General features: G+C 40.5%; 2 long non-coding RNA genes across 3 annotated transcripts in view; one reads left to right on the top strand and one right to left on the bottom strand.

Moving 5' to 3' along the window:
• The window catches only part of LOC148222987 (uncharacterized), a 421765-nt gene that overhangs the window by 17126 nt on the left and 383882 nt on the right, over window positions 1–20757 (bottom strand). Inside the window, exon 6 of one of the 2 annotated variants that reach the window (XR_015805101.1) lies at window positions 8146–8581. The exons of the other annotated variant lie outside the window; for it this stretch is intronic. This is a non-coding gene — a long non-coding RNA (uncharacterized LOC148222987). The remainder of the gene's footprint in view (window positions 1–8145; window positions 8582–20757) is intronic. 2 annotated transcript variants of the gene reach the window in all.
• Window positions 6012–10047, top strand: LOC148222988 (uncharacterized). The gene is made up of 4 exons (XR_015805103.1): window positions 6012–6406; window positions 7707–7798; window positions 8893–8983; window positions 9658–10047. It is a non-coding gene; the product is annotated as an uncharacterized LOC148222988 (long non-coding RNA).

Here is a 20757-nt window from a genome sequence, read left to right as displayed (position 1 = left end):
TAAGGCTGTCAGCACTCATTCATCCAAGGACCTATTCCATCTCTCTGTTTACCCACCACAGGACATTTTAAAATCAAAGTCCCAGGCACTTTTTTTAGAATTCAGAGGAGTTACTTCAATCAACCATTTTGTTTTCCTGCAGTGACAATTGGGATTTATCTAATTGCTAAATAAGGCTCTGCTCGTGCGAATTTGCATGGGGAGTCATCCAAGAAGAACAGGAGGCAGTGGGACTTGCATCAGAAGGCAGGTGTATTTTTGGGTAGTTCTCCTTTAGCATCTCGCCCTCACCATTACACTTGTCTGAACTTTTCAGGCTCTCAAGACTTTGGACTGGGCCCTGGATCAAGCCTTCTGCAATGGAAGTGAGGGAAGCAGGGGTCTGTTTGTGGCAAAGAGAGAGGGGAGCACAGTGTGGAGGAGGCTGATGGTGTGTGTGTACAGGATGGATATATATATATATATATATACATATGTGTATATGTCTGTGTGTATATATAAGGGTGTGCATGCACCCTTTCCTTCTTGCCTTGGAAGACAGAGATATTTAATGTCCCCTTTCCCTATGTAAATGTGATTCAATGCAGGCAGGTTTCCTGGCATCCTGGTGGAATCACAGAATGTCTTGGGTTGAAAGGGACCCTAAAGATCATCTAGTCCCAGCCCCCAAATCTATGTAGGTTTTGGGTGCATGTGCTTTCTGTTACTTGCCAAAGCCACCTGTGTCCCCAGCAAGAATTCGTGATGTTTAGTAGTCTCTAAGAAGTATGTATAGAAGCTAGTAACTGGATATTGGGAAAACAGGACTGTGTCTCAAACTTTTCTTTATGGGGTAGGCTCATTTATCAAGATAGGGAGGAAATAACCACTGCAAAGTGCTTTCCACAGTGTGTCAGGAGTTAGAAATGGAAAACTATTAATGCAAGTGTGTGGCCTGGAGGAATAAATATATTATATGAGCTCCTAAAGTATGATTTAAACTTTAACTTCCAACTTGGAAGGGGGAGAAGAGAGTTTATATTGCTTATGTTGCTTCAAGGTATTCGTCTGCTAATGATAAGTATTTCTCTTTCTGTATCATTGTAGTGAAGAATCGCAGGAAGTTTCTTCACCTGGGATAAGAAGAGACTTGATACTTCACATTTTAATATCTCTGCACTTATGAAATATATTACAGCTTGGGATGTTTCTCCTGAGAAGCTCTGGGAAGCAGCAGGATTAGTTTCAAAGGCAGGACAAGAGTCAAAAGTACCAGTGCTAAAATAGCAATCTGTGTAAGCTGTTTTACAGCTTCAGAGTTGTGCAAAGCCATAACTTCCCTTGGCCTCGTGCCCCAGATTGCCTGTCCGTAAAGCACTGAAACCCTGCCTTGACACATTTTATGGGACACTTCAGCTTGCAGGGGAGTTGTTAAAATGCTTCTGCAATCCTGTGGACAAGCAGAGGGGTGGGCTGTCCTGTGAGTGGAGAAGTCCTGCAGGCTGCTGTGCTCGGTGGGGCTGTACCACAGTGAGGGGCAGCACCCAGTCGTGGTGATGTGCAGGGTACAGCAACCGGGTGCTCCCACTGCCTGGGATGTAGCTGCCCAGGTCATTGCATGATATTCCACATCTTTCTGGAACTGCTGCACTGCCTGGTACATTTTCTAATGATAAGTAGTAATAGTTGTATCATAACAACCTTCAGCTTGGAAGGGGTGCTCAAAAATGGGATCTAAATCCTAATTCTTGTGAATAACAAAGAATAGCTGATGCTTCACATGCTGTGCGGTTTGCAGTATCTTAATTTTGAGCCTAAATCAGGACTCGTTCGCACATCTGTAATATTTTGCATACAAATCCTCCCAGGAGAATCCCATGGGTGCAGAACCCCGAAGCTGTGCAGGAGATAAGCAGCAAACCATGCTGAGTGTGATCATGTGCAGGCACTTCCCTGAAACCCCCTGGAGACACCTTGTCCTGCCCACCACCCTCAGGGGTCTGCAGGTGGGAACCTCCCACAGCACTTCTGCGTTTCAGGTCTGATCCCAGATGGATCCCACGTTACACGAGGAGGAGGGAAAATGGAAAGCTAATGAGCAGAGGATCTCAAAAGCAAACTGCTTTTTATCTATAAAGGGCTTGATCCACATTGCACTGACATGTTTCTTGCAATGCAAAGGAGGAGCTGATGTGTGAATTAGTGCAATTTATGCACATTTAAAAAACTTTATGACGCTGTAATTAGATGGGCATCTCTACAGAAAGTACATCTCAGCAGCCTAATGAGAAGAGATAAGAAAACTGTTGTATTTTATGTTGTTTTCTCTGTGTCCCTTTTAGGTCCAGTGCACTGTCCAGCTAAATGTTTCTTTAGATTTTGTCCCTGTAAGAGGTTCTTCATCCCAGCAAGATGGCCTTTTTATTTTTATTTTGAGATGTTTGTGTGCACTGGAATAATGTCACTCTATATATAGAATGCTTTTTGCTTTGATTTTAAAATAATTTTATGCTTTTAATGTAATAGTATTAAAATAGTTTCTTGCTTTCAAAAGAGCAAAATACAGCTGCTACTAGAATCTGATTAATGCTTGTTATTTCATGATAACTGTAATTAAATTCAGCTAATTACTGCAATATTTATGGAAAACAAGGAACAAAAGCTGTAGTTCAACACTTATGCTGGTATGTAAGGGCACAGGAGTGATCTAAGAAAAGCTGTAGGGCAGAGTGGTGACTCTGGGGACACCTCAGGGAGCCCAGCCCTTCCCTTTGCATCCCACTGGGTGATGTGGAGTCAGCACATGCACACCCTCCCTCATAACATCTTCTTGCTTCCATTTCTCTTCTTTGCTATGAAGGATGTGTCAGCAGAGCAAATCAGTCTCGGGGCTGTGTCACAGAAAGGATTGCTTTGGGCTGTGCCTCAGCCTTCAGCTCTGTGGAGATGTCCCTCTGACTGGACAGCACCAGGGAGATTTACAGCCACCTTCATCTGCCTTCAGTTTAAGGGAAGAACAGAGAAACATCATTCCCCTGGACACTCCTCTCTGGTGACAGCTTCTGAAACACCGAGCTCTGACAGATGGATGTGATGGCAGTTCATGGATATGTTAGTGGTTACAGCAGGGCCCTTGCTCTCAGCTCATCACATAGACCTAAAGCAATGACAAAAATGTCTTCAAAACTGATTGCGTTTGGGTTTTTTTGGTTGGTTGGTTGGTTGTTGTTTTGTGTTTTGTTTTTTGGGGTTTTTTTTTCCCCAATGTAGCTGTGCCTGTCCAAAATGATCACAGGAATTATTGCAACTGGCTTTCCAAATCATTGCCTAAACCTACCTACCTACCTGGTTGTAATGGACAACTCTGCTAAGACCAAGTTTTCACTTTATGTGCCTCCCAAATGGTGGCGTGGTCTGCACAATGGCAGACAGGTAACACAGCTAACGTGGCTGGAGGAGCACAGCCTGGGGGAGGCTGACTGCAGGCAGGTGGACAGAAGTGCTGGGACATTACAACTGACTCGCCCTGGTTCTGCTGACAATGTTTGTTGGACTGAACACCAAGCACAACAAGTCTGCTGCTCAGAGAACAAATATTGCAACAGGCTATTAGAGTAAGAAAACAGAGCACTGACTTTGCAATTTGGATAAATTTAAATGGTGCCCCCTGCCCAGCATAAGCAGGTGTGCTTAAACATCACTGATACATTTCCCAAGCTCAGAGTCCCACGGTGTGATTTGTGAGCAAGCCTTTCTCCTGGTCTCACCCAAAATACAATTTTTGCCTGTTCCATGAATGGTGCATGCATGCTTGGGTTTGAAGTTGGGAAGCACATACAGCTTGAGGGACAAGCCAGAGAGCTGCTTATCCTAAAATCAAGGGTGTGCTCATAGGCACACAGAGGAGCAGCACATCCTGCTGGGTACATGCTGGGGAAATACCTTGTCCTGCAGCAGCAGGGATGCCAGCGAGCATGGTACTTGTGTTTCAGTAAGAGGGGACAGAGGATGCACAGTGTGCAGACACTGCTGAAGCAGCCTGGATTGTTGCTGTCTGCCAGCCACCAGCGCTTCCTCAGTGCTTCAGTGGAGATGGTTCAGTGGCTCAAATGCAACTTCAGCCTTGGGACATCTTGGATAACTTTCAGTCTTGCAGTAGATTTGTGATACCAGCTGTCCTGGTTGGTGTAGTAGTTGGTGTAGTGTGGGGATTAAATATTAAGAACATTTCACTAGGCTATTTCCTCATTGACAGATACTTCCTTTCTAGAGGAGAAAAAAATAACCCTACCACCAAATATTTTTGATAAATGTGACAGGATTAGAATAGAATATTTCAATTTTTAGTTTCAGTACAAGATGCTTTTTTTCAGTGCCCTACTTTCTTAGCCTTTTTTTCTAATGTTATTTTGTGTGGCTAAGAGACAAGAGCTTTCTTGTCTTTCTCAAGTTATTTAGAGCTTTTCATTGACTAATGCCTTTTGTCACAAGTGACAGTGAAGGACCTGTTTGGTAATAGAGATCAATGAAGATGAAGGTGACATTTCAGAGCAGAGTTTTAAAACTAATGCATTGCTATTTATCTGACCAAGGCAACTAGGAACATTGGCTCTCAGTCTACACAGCACTCACTTCAACTTCTGTCCCTGCCCTCCGCCTAAAAGTGCACATTTCCTGTTTCTGTCACTCTCCTCCAACCCAGTGCCTTTCATATTTCTTGCCTATTTTAGCAAACTCCTTGTCAGTCTCTGGTCACATGAAATTTTTATCAACAGACTTCTCACTCTCTCAGTACCTGTTGGGTGAAGTGGGGCTTTGTCAGCAAGTGATGGGTGACCTGTTTCCCCTGGGGAACTGCACCCCGTGGTTTTTGCAGGGACAGAGCCTTTAGTGCTCGGGAGGTCCAAGGGCATGAAGGTGCTACTTCCTTCTTATTCCCTACTGAGAAAAGTGTGGTGTCGGCACTGAGTAAGTTAAAGAAGTGTGATTTCATGCTTCAGCTCTCTCTCCAGTTCCAAATGCACTAAAGATACTTGTGAGAAGTGCTAAAGTGATAGACAGTGAGGAACTTAAAGCCCCTTTTTGCTGGGAGAAGAGGTACAGTAGGAGCTAATGGTCATCCTATGTTATATACTGGAGGGATCAGCTTTGCGTGTCCAGTTTAATTCCCAAACACATTTAGGATTTTAATCCACACCTTCTTTGCTAAGAAATCCAGGAAAGGTGGCAGCTTTCAATCCTGCAGTGATCTGAGGCCACCATACACTCAAACAAGTTTCAAAGCAGTGGTCACATTAAAGCCCTACCAATGTTGACTGGCTTTGAGTAAATATTTACTGCTTTGATTCCAATTACTCCTCTCTCCCTACCTGTAAGCTCTGCCATCTGTAGCCAGAAGCACTGGCTTTTGTGGCCTGTTTGCTTGACATCCTACCCACTTAAGTCTAGACTAAGAAGGTCAATTTAGATAAAGCCTAATGCAATTACGTCTCAAACACAATCTCAGGAACTTCTGTACATAAATGAAATGAAAACACATTAATAACCTCGCATACATCCTGCCTGGCTGTCTCACCCAGTGTCATGGCAATGCATTTAGTACAGACCAAGCAAGAGAAAGACAGATTGCTTTCCCAGAATTCGCTCAGTTAATGGAGAAAAATCCACCCTGATCTAAGCTGGCTCCAGTAGTTTCTCAGAAATATTAATGTCTCAAGCTCTCATGGCCCTAGTAAAGTAAAATGTAATGTATTTCAATGGAAAACAAACTCCCCATATCTTTTCTCCTGGCACTTGGTGCAGCTGGTAGCTACAGTGTTGGCTTCAAGCAGAGCATGCTGAGCTAATTACATTTCTTCTAAACATTGTTGATTTCTTGATTGCTAATGTGGTATTTGAGAGTCAGTGATTCTTAAATGTCAGCTTAAGAATCCATCTTTACCAGCCTGAAACCCCTAAATGCAAATCTTGTTTTACCAATATTCCCAGTTAAGAACTACTTTACTGCTTGTCTGGCAAGTGAGACAAATAAAAATTTCCACAGGCTGTATGGTTTTTCTCTGCACCATGTTTAATTGGTGGGAACATGGAGACACAGAAGCGTTTTCATTAATGCTTCATTATTAATCAGTAAAAGATGGATGCAACACTTGAGGGGAGCACTGAATGGTGAATTCCCTAATCAATTTACTGTAGCTTCCGTTGCCCTATTAGGGTGAATGTTGTAACAGCACACTCTGAATGGGCTCCTCCCTTAATGTGCTTTTTATGAAAAAGGAAAAAAATCACTGTAACTGGATAAATCGAAACTGTTTGGTAAACAAACACAAATGATATTATTTTCTTGAATTTTCTAGGGCTCTGGTGGGGACAGCATTCATACAGTTTTGGGATGATGAGACACACAAATATTGCCTCTGTATTTTTGGTAAGTTTCTAGCTTTCTTTATTTTGGTTGTATAACATTTTATATGTTATTTCTTTTTCCATGTTACAGTGTTGCGAAATACCAGTAACTAAGCCTGGGTTTTGAGTGGGGCACAGATATATTCAGATGTCCTGCGGTGAGGGTGTCCCATCAGGAATCCTCCTGGCAGGAGAGCTTTCCTCACTGCAGCTCAGCAGAGCGGTGCCTCTCGTTCCTGAACTTGCACCAGGCAGGCAGCTGAGCAGAGTGCAAGCCCCATAGCTGGGACTCTGAGTTGCAAAGCCATATTTCTGTGGGGAAAGGAGAGAGGGTGGAAACCAGTACCTGATGGCTGACATCAAAGTACTTAAAAAAATGTTTGAAATCTGGCTATGTGAATTCTTATCCAATCCTTGCTAGAAATCTGCCTCTCTGGGAGTCTGTAAAGGTTGGCTATGGGAGCAGTATGTGAGTTCAACTGCTCTTGTATGCAGAACTCTTGATTTTTGGGAACTTTTCAGAAAATACCCTAATTATGTAAAGAAATCCTTTCCATTTGCAACACTACCAGCAGTAATGCAGAGACTAAGGAACCATGGCTTTCTTCTTTACTGCCTTTATTGAGTCAAGACCTCTAGGCAATAACAGATGGATGGGATGTGATGGATGGAGCTGTCATCAGACAATAAACCATGGGGGTGTTACTCCTGATGTGTACCAAATCCTGTTACCCAGCAGCAGTGTAGCTCTGCAGTCTGGGATCAGCCACAGCCTACTGGGGCCAGGCAGGCTGAGCTCTGCCTTGCCAGGAGGCCATGGCCTGAGTTAGGGCTCTCCTGGAATCACCAATGACCAAAGCAGCTCTCTGGTATGCATTCCTGGATGCTGAAGAAGAATCAGTCTCAGTTTATCTCCATCCAGTGTCCTGAAACCTTTAATTTGTCAGCTGGTTGAGCTAAACCTCTCAAACACTGCTGTCCTCCTGAGGTGCTTGGTGCTGCACCTCCTCTTCCTCCCAAGCATCTCTGCTTGAGTGCTGTCCAACTTGCCCTATTTTTTCTCAGCTGGTGCTTGTAAACTAATTGGTTTCCTTGTTCATTCCAAGACATGGGGGAAGTATCCCATTTTATCCTGCTGCTCAGTCAAGTAATATTCAGGCATGATATTGCCCACTTGTAACCACTTTTAGGACATTGGATGAAAAGATCTGGGAGCAGAGAAATAGAAGAATGCAGTTAAATTGAAGATATATATATATTCTCATCTAACATGGAATAACATTGACTAAAGGAAAAGAAAGTAGCACATCTTTTTTGCTTAGTTTTCTTGTAGGATTTACTTCCTCAGCAATGCAAATCAAATCAGATACATCCATGAGACTACTGCTTCCAACTCAAATTGGAAGGGCAGCAGGTAAGAACTGGAAAATTTATTTTCTGTTTAACTCTCAGGAGCATGTCATAAACCTGGGACCTATCGTGATTGAAAAAGCAAGTCATTAGATAATGACACATTAATAATGACATCACACAGAGATGTTTTATTAAAACATCTGAGATAAAATGTGCATGCTAACCAAAATTCTAGTAGACCATGAGTCTAAGTCCATGCACTTTAATTTGGTCACAGGGAAACCTCAAGCATTTTCAGCATTATTTCAAAAACACTTTAAACAGACTCCATTGTAGGGCAAGAGCTTTTTGGAGAGAGATGATACTTTTTGCTTTGGCATCAAAGGAAATATTTGATAAAACACTTACTGTGATGTAAAATATAAGCACAGTTTCAAGCTAAAATGTCTGAGTTCTTTCATGTTTCAGCCTTCTCCACCCTCTCTCTCTTCAGCTTTGTGCCAGGTCATCAGCTCTTTCCTTTCACTCCAGTTCCTCTACTACATTTTATTCTTTTCCACTGGCTGAAGAGGGATCAAACTTTTGTGTTGTTATTTTGATGCTTCACCAGACATTGCCCTTCCAAGTTTCTGAGTCAGCAAAGTCCCAGATTGTCGACCTTGAGCATCCTCTCATTCCTGTATCCCAAGAAGTCCTGGTCTCTGGGACTGTGCTCATGTTAGCAAACGAGTGCAGCCCAAAGGGGCAGGTCTGAAGACAACAGGAGCTGGCATGCAGCTGGTGGTTGAAATCCAACCTGTGCACACGTTGGGAGATTTTGCTTTGGGCAGCTTCTAGGCTGGTCCTGTGGGGAGCAAGCAGAGCACACCTTTCAGTTTAACTTCATCTGAGAGGGGCCCAGTTTGTGTGTCCTGCTCGCTGCTGGAAACCAAACCACAGGGATTTGCAGTGGTACAAGGGCAGGATGAACTGGATGCTAACATAGGTTTCCTCTTTCCTGGCTTTGCATTTGACTCTCTGTACTTTCCATTATCCCTTTGTCTGGTCAAGGAACACTTTCTGTATCTCCCAAGACTCATTTGAACTTAATGAGTGTCTCCCTTCCAATCATGAACTTTCCTGTCTTACCCTTCCTTCTTGCTGCTCGAATTCCAGCAGGAAGAGAAGAAGGGAAGATGCTCTCCCAGCTTGGCACTAGCCAGGAAAGTCCCACAGACCCAGCTCTGAAGCACTTGCCAGCACACAGGTAATATTTTCCCAGGCACAAGTCTAGGCACAGGACTGTATTGCTATTCCTTCTTCAAGATCGTGAAGTGTATCAAATCTCTTGACAAAGCACTTCGTAAAAAAAACAGTTATAAGGAATAAATTTCTTTCCTTAATCTTAAAATTAGCTTGATTTTGAAATACTTTTTTCAGTTTGACCTGAATAAGGGAAAGTTCATCTTTGTGTCTGAGAGTTGGCCATAGAATGAGCCCTGGATGCATAGTCTACAATGTCCCTACAATTAAGTATCACTACTCTTTTCCTTGTGCTATTTCACCCTAGGAATTCTCCAAGTGTCATATCTCTAGAGTTGAACATATTTTTATTAATATTTGTGGGTTTGTTTGGATTTTTTTTTCCCCATCAAGCCAAAATATACAACTTTTCTCAGTCATAAATCTGCCAGAAGTCCTCAGGAGACCTGGACCCACGAGGATCTGAATCAAAGGTGCTGGCAGTAAAATCTTCTTCATCAACATGAAGTGACCTGCTCTACTGATGTCTGTGAAATTACATGTACTAAGGGGAATATTGGAATGGTTTCACACATTGACAGTCAATTTTCTATTAGCTTCCTTTTCTTGCATGCCTTCCTGTGAGGGCATTCTTCTAGCACCGATCCAAATAGATCTTTTACATTTATAAAATCTCAGGTACCCATTTGAGATGTAAACAGCAAGAGATGAAGAGTGTCACAGCTACATGAAAATACAGGAAAAGGTATAAAACATTTACACGTAACAAGAAGAGTCAAGGATATTGGGGAATTGCATCTTACATGAAAGTTACAGCATCATCATCCTTTGTGAGTGATAGTTGTATTCAGTTATTTTGCATTTTGGAACAGCTGTTGACATCTTTTGATGTATGCCATGTAACAATTCTCTTTTATATTGCTTTTCTATTCTATTTTGACTTTTGTTTCCTGGCCATATACTGTACATGTGTACTGTACTGTGAAACAAAGCTCTTAAACCTTGAAAAAAATTTCCTTTTCTTTCAATTCTGCTTGTGGGAATGGAAGATTTATATGCATTGCACGTTGTCTGAACAGCCATTGAATAAAATTCACCAAGTGGCACCGCTTTGTAAAAGCTGTAAGTATTCTATTCAATTGGCTTGCCCATATCCAAAGAAAATGAAGGGACAAATTAAAGGCAAAAGCTTTAGCTGGAGCTTCCATCTGAATAATGACTTTGTCATGAAATAGAATTTTCTGAATCATGACTTTCAAACAGAGATGCAGCCATGAGACAGGGATGCAAACCTCTGAGTTAAATAGCCTCTATGTGTAAACCAGAAACCAATTAGAAATATTACAATAATCAAACAAAGCCTTAAAAACACCAAAGCCATTTGTTGCTCTATATACTTTTCCATTATAAATGTTGTCCCTTAGCAATTCTCCAGGATAAAACCTGTGCCTCTATACTTTAGTGAAAAACTATTAGGAATATAAGAATGAATATGGAAAGTTACAGGTGCCCAAGCTGCCCATTCCCTCGGTATCCCTGTTGGGCCCTGGCTCTCTGCCTCTCCACTGATATTTTCCTCTGCACACTCACATAGAAAATCAAGCAGAACTTGGGTCTAAAGTACCTTTATTAGCATTAAATTGGATTATTTAAATGTTAGCCTAACATACTTAATTTGGCATTTGTGTTTTCCTAAGAGCATAGGTTTGGTTTAATTTGTTTCATTTCCTCCTGTACCCAGCTGTCTGTAATTTTACTATCAATTTCTATACTTTTATGGTGACTTAGATAAATATTGCTAAATTATGGAGATTTTATAAAAGCCAAACAGGTAATACCATTAACCTCAGCAGTCAAAAATAATCCTATTAAATTTCCAGTCAAATTGCCTCGTAATGAATGTGCAGTAAAACCCACAAAAATTAACCATTTCACTGCAGATCAGTAAACCATGTGCTGAATATTTTTCTTCACCCATTGCTGTAACAGCCTGTAGCCACAGAGTTGTCATCAGCCAGTGGATGGTGATACAAGGATCTTCTGCTCTGAGGGCCACTTTGAGCACACTGGGGTTTTTTAACACCAGCAGCTGGGTAAATACATAGTCACATTTGCATTGCTTTTCTCTGGCCACAAGAATGGCTTTTCCAAAAGCCTTGAAGGCCAATGAAATGCTAAATCTTTTGGTCTCTTTAATTATTTTATTTATTTGGTCTCTTTTAATGGACAAATGTCTTGCTACATTTTGCATCTTTTTGATTCTGAAAAAATGCAAGATTTTGATCAAGATATACCTGCTTTTCTCAAGACTCCATAAAGCTATTGGATTAGGAAATGGAATCAGCACAAAGAATTTCCTTGTGGAGATTTCTATTAATAGCTTTGCATTTTTATTAAAGCAGGACAACTCTTAAAGCCTCAGAGATATTGATGGGCTGAAGGGCTGAAGGGCTGAAGGAGAAGTTGGTTAGCAATTTCTGCTTTGCAGGGGTTTTCTAGGGACTGAGCTCTGGCTGATTAATCCTGGATCATGGGAGCTTCACTGCATGATGGCTGATCCAACTGGTGACTATCAGAGCCTCTGAATGATACAATCCCCTACAATCTGGCAAGTTTTGTTTCTTTAGGCCTCTCTTAGGGCTTAACATCTCTTATCATAATTGGGAAGAACCACAGCTGATGTTCATAATGGGCAATTGTTACTCCAAAGCCCTCAGGTCCCTGGATGATAGCTCAGTACATTAAATGACCTTCATCTCTGGATGAAAAATGTGAAATAATTAGCCTGAAGTGCAGCATTTCTGAAAAAATGCTCCAAATGCTCCAAATTCCCAAACCTGGCAACTGCTGCCTCCTTTTAGCATGAGGCCAGTCCTGGATAGTTCACTGTTTATGTCTGTGAAAAGCTTTTGGATCTGGCTCTGGGCCTCAGTGTGGGCTTCTCACATCCTTCCCCCTTGCCCAGTGAATTCTCCTCACCCCAGGGCACTGTCCTGCAGAAACAGCTGATAAGGAGCAGGTGAGAGGCTCAGAATTCAGGCACCTCTTCCTGCTCTCTTCAGCCTTTTTTTCACCCTGTTCCTAGCAAGGAGCAGCTCAGCCCAGAGCTTTAGCAGCACTGTTCTACATCTCCATCACCTCCAAAAAAAAACCTGGAGAGAGGAAAATACCTGGAAAAATAAATACATTAGGAAAGGGAGTAAGAGAACTGCCAACAAGAAAACAAATGTACAAGAGAGGAGATGGAGAAAAAGGAGTGAAGGCATGAAAGAAGATAAAAACAGATATAAAGAAAAAATTATAGGGGAAAAAACACAAAACAAAATCAAAACAAAACAAAAAACCAAACCAAACAAACAAACAAAAACAACAACAAAAAACCCAACCAAAACAAAAACAAAACAAAACAAAAAAAAACCCAAGAAACCAAAAGCAACAAACAAACAAAAAAACCAGAAATGAAAACACATGCTGAGGAGGGGTATGAGCCACCCAGGAATTTTCTATTACACTACTAAGGAAATTCAGCAGAGAGATAACATGGGAAATACTGACTTAGGATTCTTTCCTCCTCTAAGCTGTTTGTGCCAGATAATCAATGTCCAGATTGTTTCTTCCAATCTTTTCTAGCTGAGGCATTTTTCTTTTGCTTGAATTATACCTCTATTTAACATACGTTCGATTATCATTCTTGTGGTAAGTACTGTTAGTTGAAGTTGTGCTTTCCCAGAGTGTGATCTTTGATTCCTATTCAATACGCCAAACTGTAGCTGCTATTACCAGTGGAGAAATGTGGCTTTTGGTTCGCTGTTGGAAGTAAAGCAGCAAAATCTGCCTGACAGTTGTGTGTGCAGAATGAACATACAAAGCCCCTAAAACATCTCTCTGGGATGGGAGTTACAAGAGAGGGAGCCTATTTTCAGTCTGTTTAAGTAGATAGTACTTTCAAGGTACCATGCCATCCATTTGAAGAAAACCCATCAGCCTATTAAATAAATAATTTCTTTTAGTACACTGGGCAAAATGTACAAAACTCCACTAAACTCTCTTTTCACAACCTACAAATCATGTGCAGTATCTGCATTCTACAGTTTCCATCATGCCCACAGTGCTATTGGAGCCCAGCCTCTGTGTAATCATTATCCACCAACCATCTTATCTTCATCATGCTGGGAAAAAATAAATTTAGAATTTATTTTATCCATAGATGAATGAGCAGCTCCATGAAATGTCACTCTTCCTAGAAATCTTCATGTACTTAACATGCACAGTACTTCAGTTTTTTGAGGGCCATATAAACATGACTGAATAAGGAACTTATGAACTTCTGCATCTAAGAAATACATTTGTTCATAAGATGCAAGGATAACGGAGAAGAGACACAAACAACTTCTCAAAGTGCTAAATGGTCAGCTGGCAAAAATCCCCATTTTTCCACTGCCTTCTGGCTTTCATAGAAGTTCATATTAAGATTCATAAAGGTTCATAGTTTTCATAAAAAAATCTTATCTTTGAGTTTACAAGAATGACAGAAACATTTTGATTTAATGATTTTTCTGTTTCAGTTAATTCAGCTTTAACAAACTTATTGCACATTGCATTCCTCATTGCATGCATAGAATATGTGTACTTACTTCTCACAGATTTATGAGTATTTTGAAATTCACACATTTAAACAAGAAAATAAAATCTGTCTGTTATCTGTCTAATGCCATAGGAACTGTCAGTGCCTTAATTCAATCTTAGTTCTGATACAACTCTGAAATAGCGTCAGAGCCTGGTGTCTTGTATGAGCTCTCTGCAGCTGAGAGCTGACCCAGGGAAGTGTTCAGCGCCAGAAAGGGACAGCACAACACTGTCCTCACTGGAGCTGGCCTCAGCTCAGGCACTGCCTGCTTTATGTGCTGCTGGTTTTGCTGTCACTGCAGCTGCCAGGGTCCCTGCTGGAGCTGAGGCTTCCCCTTGCTCCAAGCCCCAAGCAAACCTCCAGGCGTACGTGCCTAATCTAAAGAGACAAGGTTGGGAAGAATTGCTACTACACACTTGAAATACAAGGCAGGGAAAAGTAAATCTGCTGTTTAAGGTATTATTTGACTCCTAGTTTTACCTGAGGTGATATATGAAGTCTAGGGCAGAGGAGAGAGATGAACCTTAACCTTCCATTCAAGTGCATTTAACCATAAAACTGTCATTTGTCATGGCATGCATGATGAATGCACAAATACAACTGCTTTCCACATTGTTCCTCATGGAGGATTTTACAGCCGTGACACTGCACAGGAATCAACTGTCTTGATTTAGTTCCCTACATCTGCTGTACAACCTCCCCAGTGCTGCGAGGAACCAGCCCTGAAGGCTGACATGCCTCTTCTGAGACACCATAAAAATGCACGTGTTGTGTTTGGAAAGCTTTGTGGTGGGATGATGCCAGGGCCACTGAGATAAATAAAGATGTTTAAATGGCTTTCTGAAAGCTGCTTCTACAGAATCTTCCTTTGCAGTATTTGAAAGCTCTCTTAAGAGGCCATCAACACTGGCTGAAATTAAGAAATTAAATAAAAGCATGTGCAATAGTAAAAAGGAAAACCCCAAAACAAAACAGATGCCCCATAAGGAGCTGTGCCTCTAAGCTTTGTGAGTTTTAGACAGACTCATAGGATATAACTCATACCAAAGGTCTTAAAACACTTGGCGCCTCAAGGGATTAGTAGACTTATGTCAGTAACAATGTCATTTAATTCCTGTGACACCTACAACCTTCCTGCCTTTATCCCCATACCGATGTGAACTTCTGAACTTCCTGGAGACAAAAATCTTTCACTCCCTTCACTGGTCAGTAGCTGGGTTCCTGATTCCTATCCTCACTTGTCTTCTGTGTCTACTGCTTAGAGGGAGGGTGCTCCAGAGTGGGTTCCTTGAAGGATGCTGTCCATGCAGCTGAACCCCTGCAGCATCCCTCCTGGCTGCTGACTACAACTGAGAAAGGAGGGAGATGTGCCACTGTCCTGTGCCTTGGCCAGCCTGGCCTCGGGCTGGGCCATCAGTGAAGGGAAGAGACCCGGTGACTCAGGAATGTGACCAGGAGAAAAAGCAGGTCCTGGTTTAGCAGCCCTGGAAGGGTTTGGCTTTTTGTTGTTTTTTTCCTAGCACATAGATAGGATCCACGAGCATAGTGTTAAAATGTTAGAACTTCTCAAGAAACCATAATTAAAGGAGCAAGATCAGTCAACTCTTCCCTTTATACTGGTACCACATGGTCATTTTTTATTTAATTCTGCTGGTCTATTTTGCTTTAGTGTCCTATTTCTTTAACACCTAACAATATTTTCTTTCAGATGCTGTAGCTTAACACCTTAGCACTTCACATTGTGTGGTATTCAAAGCTTTTTACATTATCTTATTGTAATTTCAAAAAAGGCGAGTTATTCAGTATGTCAGAGGAAATAGCTTCCATCCACTGCTGGGGCTGAAGGCAAAGGTTTGTAATCTGTCCTCAACTTTATTAAAAAACATAAGGCATCAGCCTTCATGTAGCTCAAATACATTTCCTTGCATGGTGACAAACCATGTCTGATACTGTAGAATGAACTCGATATGAATTTCTATTCTGTGCACTCAGCCTTCTGAATACTATTTAATTCTCCAGTGCTGTGTGATTGAACACACTGATCATAGAAACAGAATGCTTGCTCAGCCTTGCACTGCTTTCCTTTTCTCCCTCTTGGGGTGTTTTTCCCGTGATTTTTTCCCATGCCTGTGTCTGTGGGTTGAACATTATGTTCCATGAGCAAGGAGAATTTTACTCTCAGACCTGCCCTTGGTCCCAGGATTGCACAGCCCTGCCTTGGCAATAGCACAGCCAATGTCTCAGCAGCCATCCCATGCTCTCTTTACATACATAAATAGAAATGAAGAAAAACTGGAAGTCTTAATGCAGCTGAGATTTCTGTTTTGGATTATCTCCAGGGGCCTTCTGTGGCAGTGGCACGAGGGCTCTTGTGTTGCTACTTAGTCCAGGGTCTCAGTGACACCCATGACTCGGTGACACCCAAGTTCCAGCTCCTGGCTCTCAGGGGTATATGACTTGCTAGTCTTGATGTCATTAAGTTTTGACTTGGGACACGTGCCTCAAGATTTAGAGCATATACTAAAAAATTAAGAAAATCAGATGATTTTATGTAATTGGGGCAGAAACTGGAGAAGTACAGAGGTTAATAAGGCAAAGAGTTTTCTGTTAAAGCACAAGGCTCTTATTCCCAAGTGAATCCAAGCTTTTCTATAGCGAATCTCCAACTGTGTACATCTATTTCTGAGATACCTGTGCCTGGTAGGTTTGGTTTTAGCAGCTCCAGCTGGCCTAGAGGAATGTGGAACATGGGCAATTTACAGCATATCATGCCTGTGTCTCTTTCAGTTGCTGGGATTGGAGAAGCATTTTATGTTACAGAGGATAAAATTCCTGCATTCTCTGTCATGACTTGTGCAGATTAAAGGAAAGATAACCTGCCCAATCATCATTATACGCTCAAAAGCAGAACTGGAAAAATCCATGCGTGTCGGTTCTGTCAGTCTCAAGGAGATCTGCAGAGGAAACAAATGACCCACAGTAAAAATGGATAATACTTCACAAAATTGGTACCTGGGAGCCATGTGGCTAAACTAGCAGTAAAAATGACCCATTATTTTCAACATGAAATTACTTCTCTCTGGAAGTATAGAAAAGAGATTTTTACGCTGTTTTACCACCTGCTCCTCATCCCTGGGATCTGTGTATTCAGTTTTGATTTATGGGGGAAAGTGGGGGGAATCAGATGAATTTTAACTGGCATATATCAAGATCATAGTGGTTTGGGGTTTTTCTCCCAGGCTATATCTTTTTTAATCTATTTTTGTAAAATAGCACAATTTTTACTTCTTGTAAAGACAGAGAATTTTTGGTTACTTCTCTTCCAATATTTTATCCACTGCTCTTCTGTTAAGCATCACTTTTGCTAAAGAATAAAAGCAAGTTATTTGATATATGGTGGGACTTGCCAGCAGATAATTCGATCATAGGTCAGCTCAACTGTTACAATAATTTCTTTCTTATTTATGTTAATAACTATTATGAATGTGCACAACTGTACCCATGGGTGTATTAATACTTACAAAAAATGTTAATTTAACTGCTCTGGCATTAGACATGCTGTAGACATGCTACAGCGGTGTAGTAATTTTGCCATTGGTCTTCAATATGTGAAACAGAGTATGCTGAACCCATTATAAGGTCATTAAAACATAGAAATAATATTTTGGCAGGTTAAAAAAAAAAAAAAGAAAAGTAGTCTCACCCTCATGGAAAGCCAGGAGGCTCAGTGTGCAAACTGCCCTCAAAAATTAACAATTAACTAACTTAGGTCAATGAACTGCACACTTCAGTCACAGTGGAACAATGACATCAAAGTCTATTTGTTAATGCCAGGAGGAAAAGGTAGGAGGGTTTTGGAGGCAAAGTGTTGCAAATGGGGTCCAAACCCTCCAGACAGGGGAGAAAAAATGCAGTTATGTGTACTGTGAGTATATTTTCCTGTTTAGATCTGAGAAATTACATGTACAGTTTTTAGAGAGAGTCAACCCGAACTGCTGGTTAAGAGGGATAAAAATGGAGATGAAAAAGGCAAAAGAAATAAATAGAAAACCCTGTTTCTGTGGATGTAATTAGATTAGCTGACATCGTGTTTAATGATTGATATTTTTAAGCAATCTGGGAAATTTGAATATAATTGATATAAAGACTCAATCAGTGATTAACACTACTGGTCTTTGGAGATTAAATTTAGTGCAGGTTCTTTACAAAAAACTTAGTGAAAAAATACTATTAAAAATTCTGCTGAAATGTTTTATTTTTTCTATGACTTTTATTGTAAAGATTTTTTTATTTTAATAAACTCTCTGTTTATTACTGAACCTTTCCTGTACTGTAGTCCTAATTTAAAGCTTATATTTTCAATTTTCAACTCAAATTGTATGTCAGAGGTAATTATCATTTTTTAGGTCTTGTGAATAGAAATGTCTAATGAATTGGAAGAACAGAGTCTTTATAAAGACTTGGTTTTAAATACAATGTCAGAGTGTGTTTTTCCAGAAACCCCAATTTTTATCACAGTAATGATGTTTTTAATGTTTCTCATTAAAAACATCCTGATGGGTAGAAATTACTCTCCCAATCAAGAGGTCAGGAAACTGAGAGAGAAAGAATGAAGAGCTCCTGCCCTGGAGATGCCTCTGTAGATACTAAAAATATAGCAGTCCTCTGGGGTATTTTGTGACTAATATCTGCTTTTGAACCTTCTTGTTGAAAGCCTTGTCTAACTCCAAACTAAATTTGATTTGAAACTGTAACAAAGAGAGCATTTTTAAGAAATGTTGTTTTTCCTTCCATCTTTCCATATCAAGAGAATGTGGACTGCATGACAGAAATGGAAGTCCAGGGTGGAAAATATACAAAATTTATTGAAGTGTCTTTTCTGGAGAATAGTGCCTTTTGTGTTACTCTTTTTTGTTGTTGTTGTTTGTGAAAATTGTGATATATAACAAAGTGTTTGAACAAGTACCTTAGCTGGAGAGTATTAATATCATGGATTTTTGTCTTTGAAAAGAGAAAAGCTTTAAAATGATCCAATTTCAAAATTCTACCTTTGAACAAACTTAGAATTCTACTTCTCCCTAGTCTTCCCTCTTCTTACTTTTCTTTCTAGTGTATGTGATAGCTATATATATGCTGTTCTTTGAAATTCTCTACAGTAAATGTATGCTATTTGTCACATTAATCATAAATCAAAATAATTCTGGGTACCGAACTTTTCACTGTTCCTCATATGCACCTGGAATTACTGTTATTTAATTATTGTAGAGAGATCTTTTACTTGAAAAATGGCTAAATACAAGAGCATTAAACTATACTAAAAAATAATAAATTCTATTTAGCCTGTTTGTTTAGACAGCTATGCTTCTGAATGGTTTCTTAGCATGGGTAGGAGACTTCCCAAGGCATGATTTACTGCTCAAGAGGAGTGGATTTGGATTCACAGTTGTGGATGTGCTCCAAATGGCACTGTTTGATCAGAGGAACGAGCCATTATTTATAAGGGAGAGCTGAGTGTGGAGAAGTTTCAGGATGAATGAAATATACTAATCTATTTCAGTGGTGTATAGTTCTTGAGTAACATCTGAAAGAAAAAAAAAAGAGTTTATATAATAAAACAGAGCGATTTGGATTTTCACAGTTATAGCAAAGGACTCTTCCATAGCCTTTGAACAAGGAGTTGGGTTTAGTCCTGACACAACCCTGGTTGTTGGTTTGCAAAGATCTTGTCCTTGGGGAGATCATTCCACATTTCAGCATCTATTCCATCTGGTTCTGGTCCCACAGTCCCTGTCACTCATTTGGATTTCTGCTTTTCCAGAGGATCCAATGCACTTTTTCCTGTGTACTGGTTTTGTGGCTAAGAAACAGGGCAATACATGCAGCTGGTGCCCTTGGTTTGACTTGGAGATTCTTGTTCACACAAACCTCTGTTCTGGCTTCCTCTGGCTGGCTGGAATTAGCTAAATAAGACCAAAGTCCCACACATTCATTGCAGGACCTAATTCAAGTCTAATTTACTCCTTTATTGATCTGTATGTGGTGTCATTATCTTTAAAAGTCAGGTCCCTATTTTGGATATAAAAACCTCATCTTTCATAGTTTTTCTCTTTGGTCCCACTTCTTTATCACCATTTATCTTTATCACTTTCTGTAGCATTATGTCCAGAACAGTGCAAAACAGTGGAACAAATCCAGTCTGTGCTGACCAGGTGAATTCCACCACTCACGGATACAAAAATTTACAAAATAATTTGTTCACTCTCAGCATTTCTCACTTTTAATGCTATATTTTTTAAGATATTGTGTTAAAGCTTTATCCTATCTTTCAGAAACAGCTTTTTCTCTATTTTTTCTCCTTTTTTTTCAAGATATAAAGTATAAGGTCCATACTGTACTTCTGAGAAGAATGGTAATGCACAGAGAAGGAGTTATTATTCTAAAAGCAGGATGTCTGTTTGCTCTGTCCAATTACCATTAACATTATGCTGTTTTAAGTACTAATGAATGAGAACTGAAATTTCTAATTGTGGTGGGACTTTCTATAAGACAGTAGGTAAACAGTGAATATTAAAGGGAAATACAACTGAGAGGCAATGTTATGTTGCCCCTGAAGTCTCCTGAAGGGACTGGTTACTATTATAATTGGCCATGTTATTAGACATCCTCATTTATCCATATATTCTATATTCTCTTTTTCTCAAATGAAAGAAAACTGCCTCCTTCAATATATGAAGAAAAGATCTGTAGGGCACCTACTCCTCTCCTAATGCTCTTGCTGTGAGTTAAAACCAGGTAAATGTAGATTCTGTGCTGCCCTGTGCTTCAGGGCCTCAACCAGCTGTGGCTCATGCCACACACAGTAGAGTAAAACCCTTACAACAGCTGCCAAGGTCGGAGGTTAATTGCAGTCCTTAAAGGAAAATTGTGACTCCTAAATGTCCAGTACTGGAGTCCTGCAAAAGATCCTTCAAGACTTCTCACTTTTGACTCTCTCTTCTGCCTTTTTTTTTTTTTTTTTAACCTCAGGAGATTGTTGTGGGGTTCAGTGGCTTTATGTTGGTGGAGTGACATTTTCCTCAATCCTTTTGGATCTTGCATCAGTCATGAGGACAGTCTGCTGCAGAATCCAGATTATCCATTGAACAAACAAG

Source organism: Sturnus vulgaris, chromosome 8 (assembly GCF_052056855.1).
Source record: "Sturnus vulgaris isolate bStuVul1 chromosome 8, bStuVul1.hap1, whole genome shotgun sequence".
Taxonomy (NCBI): domain Eukaryota; kingdom Metazoa; phylum Chordata; class Aves; order Passeriformes; family Sturnidae; genus Sturnus; species Sturnus vulgaris.
Note: the sequence above shows the minus strand (reverse complement) of the source record. Positions and strands in the feature narration are given on the sequence as shown.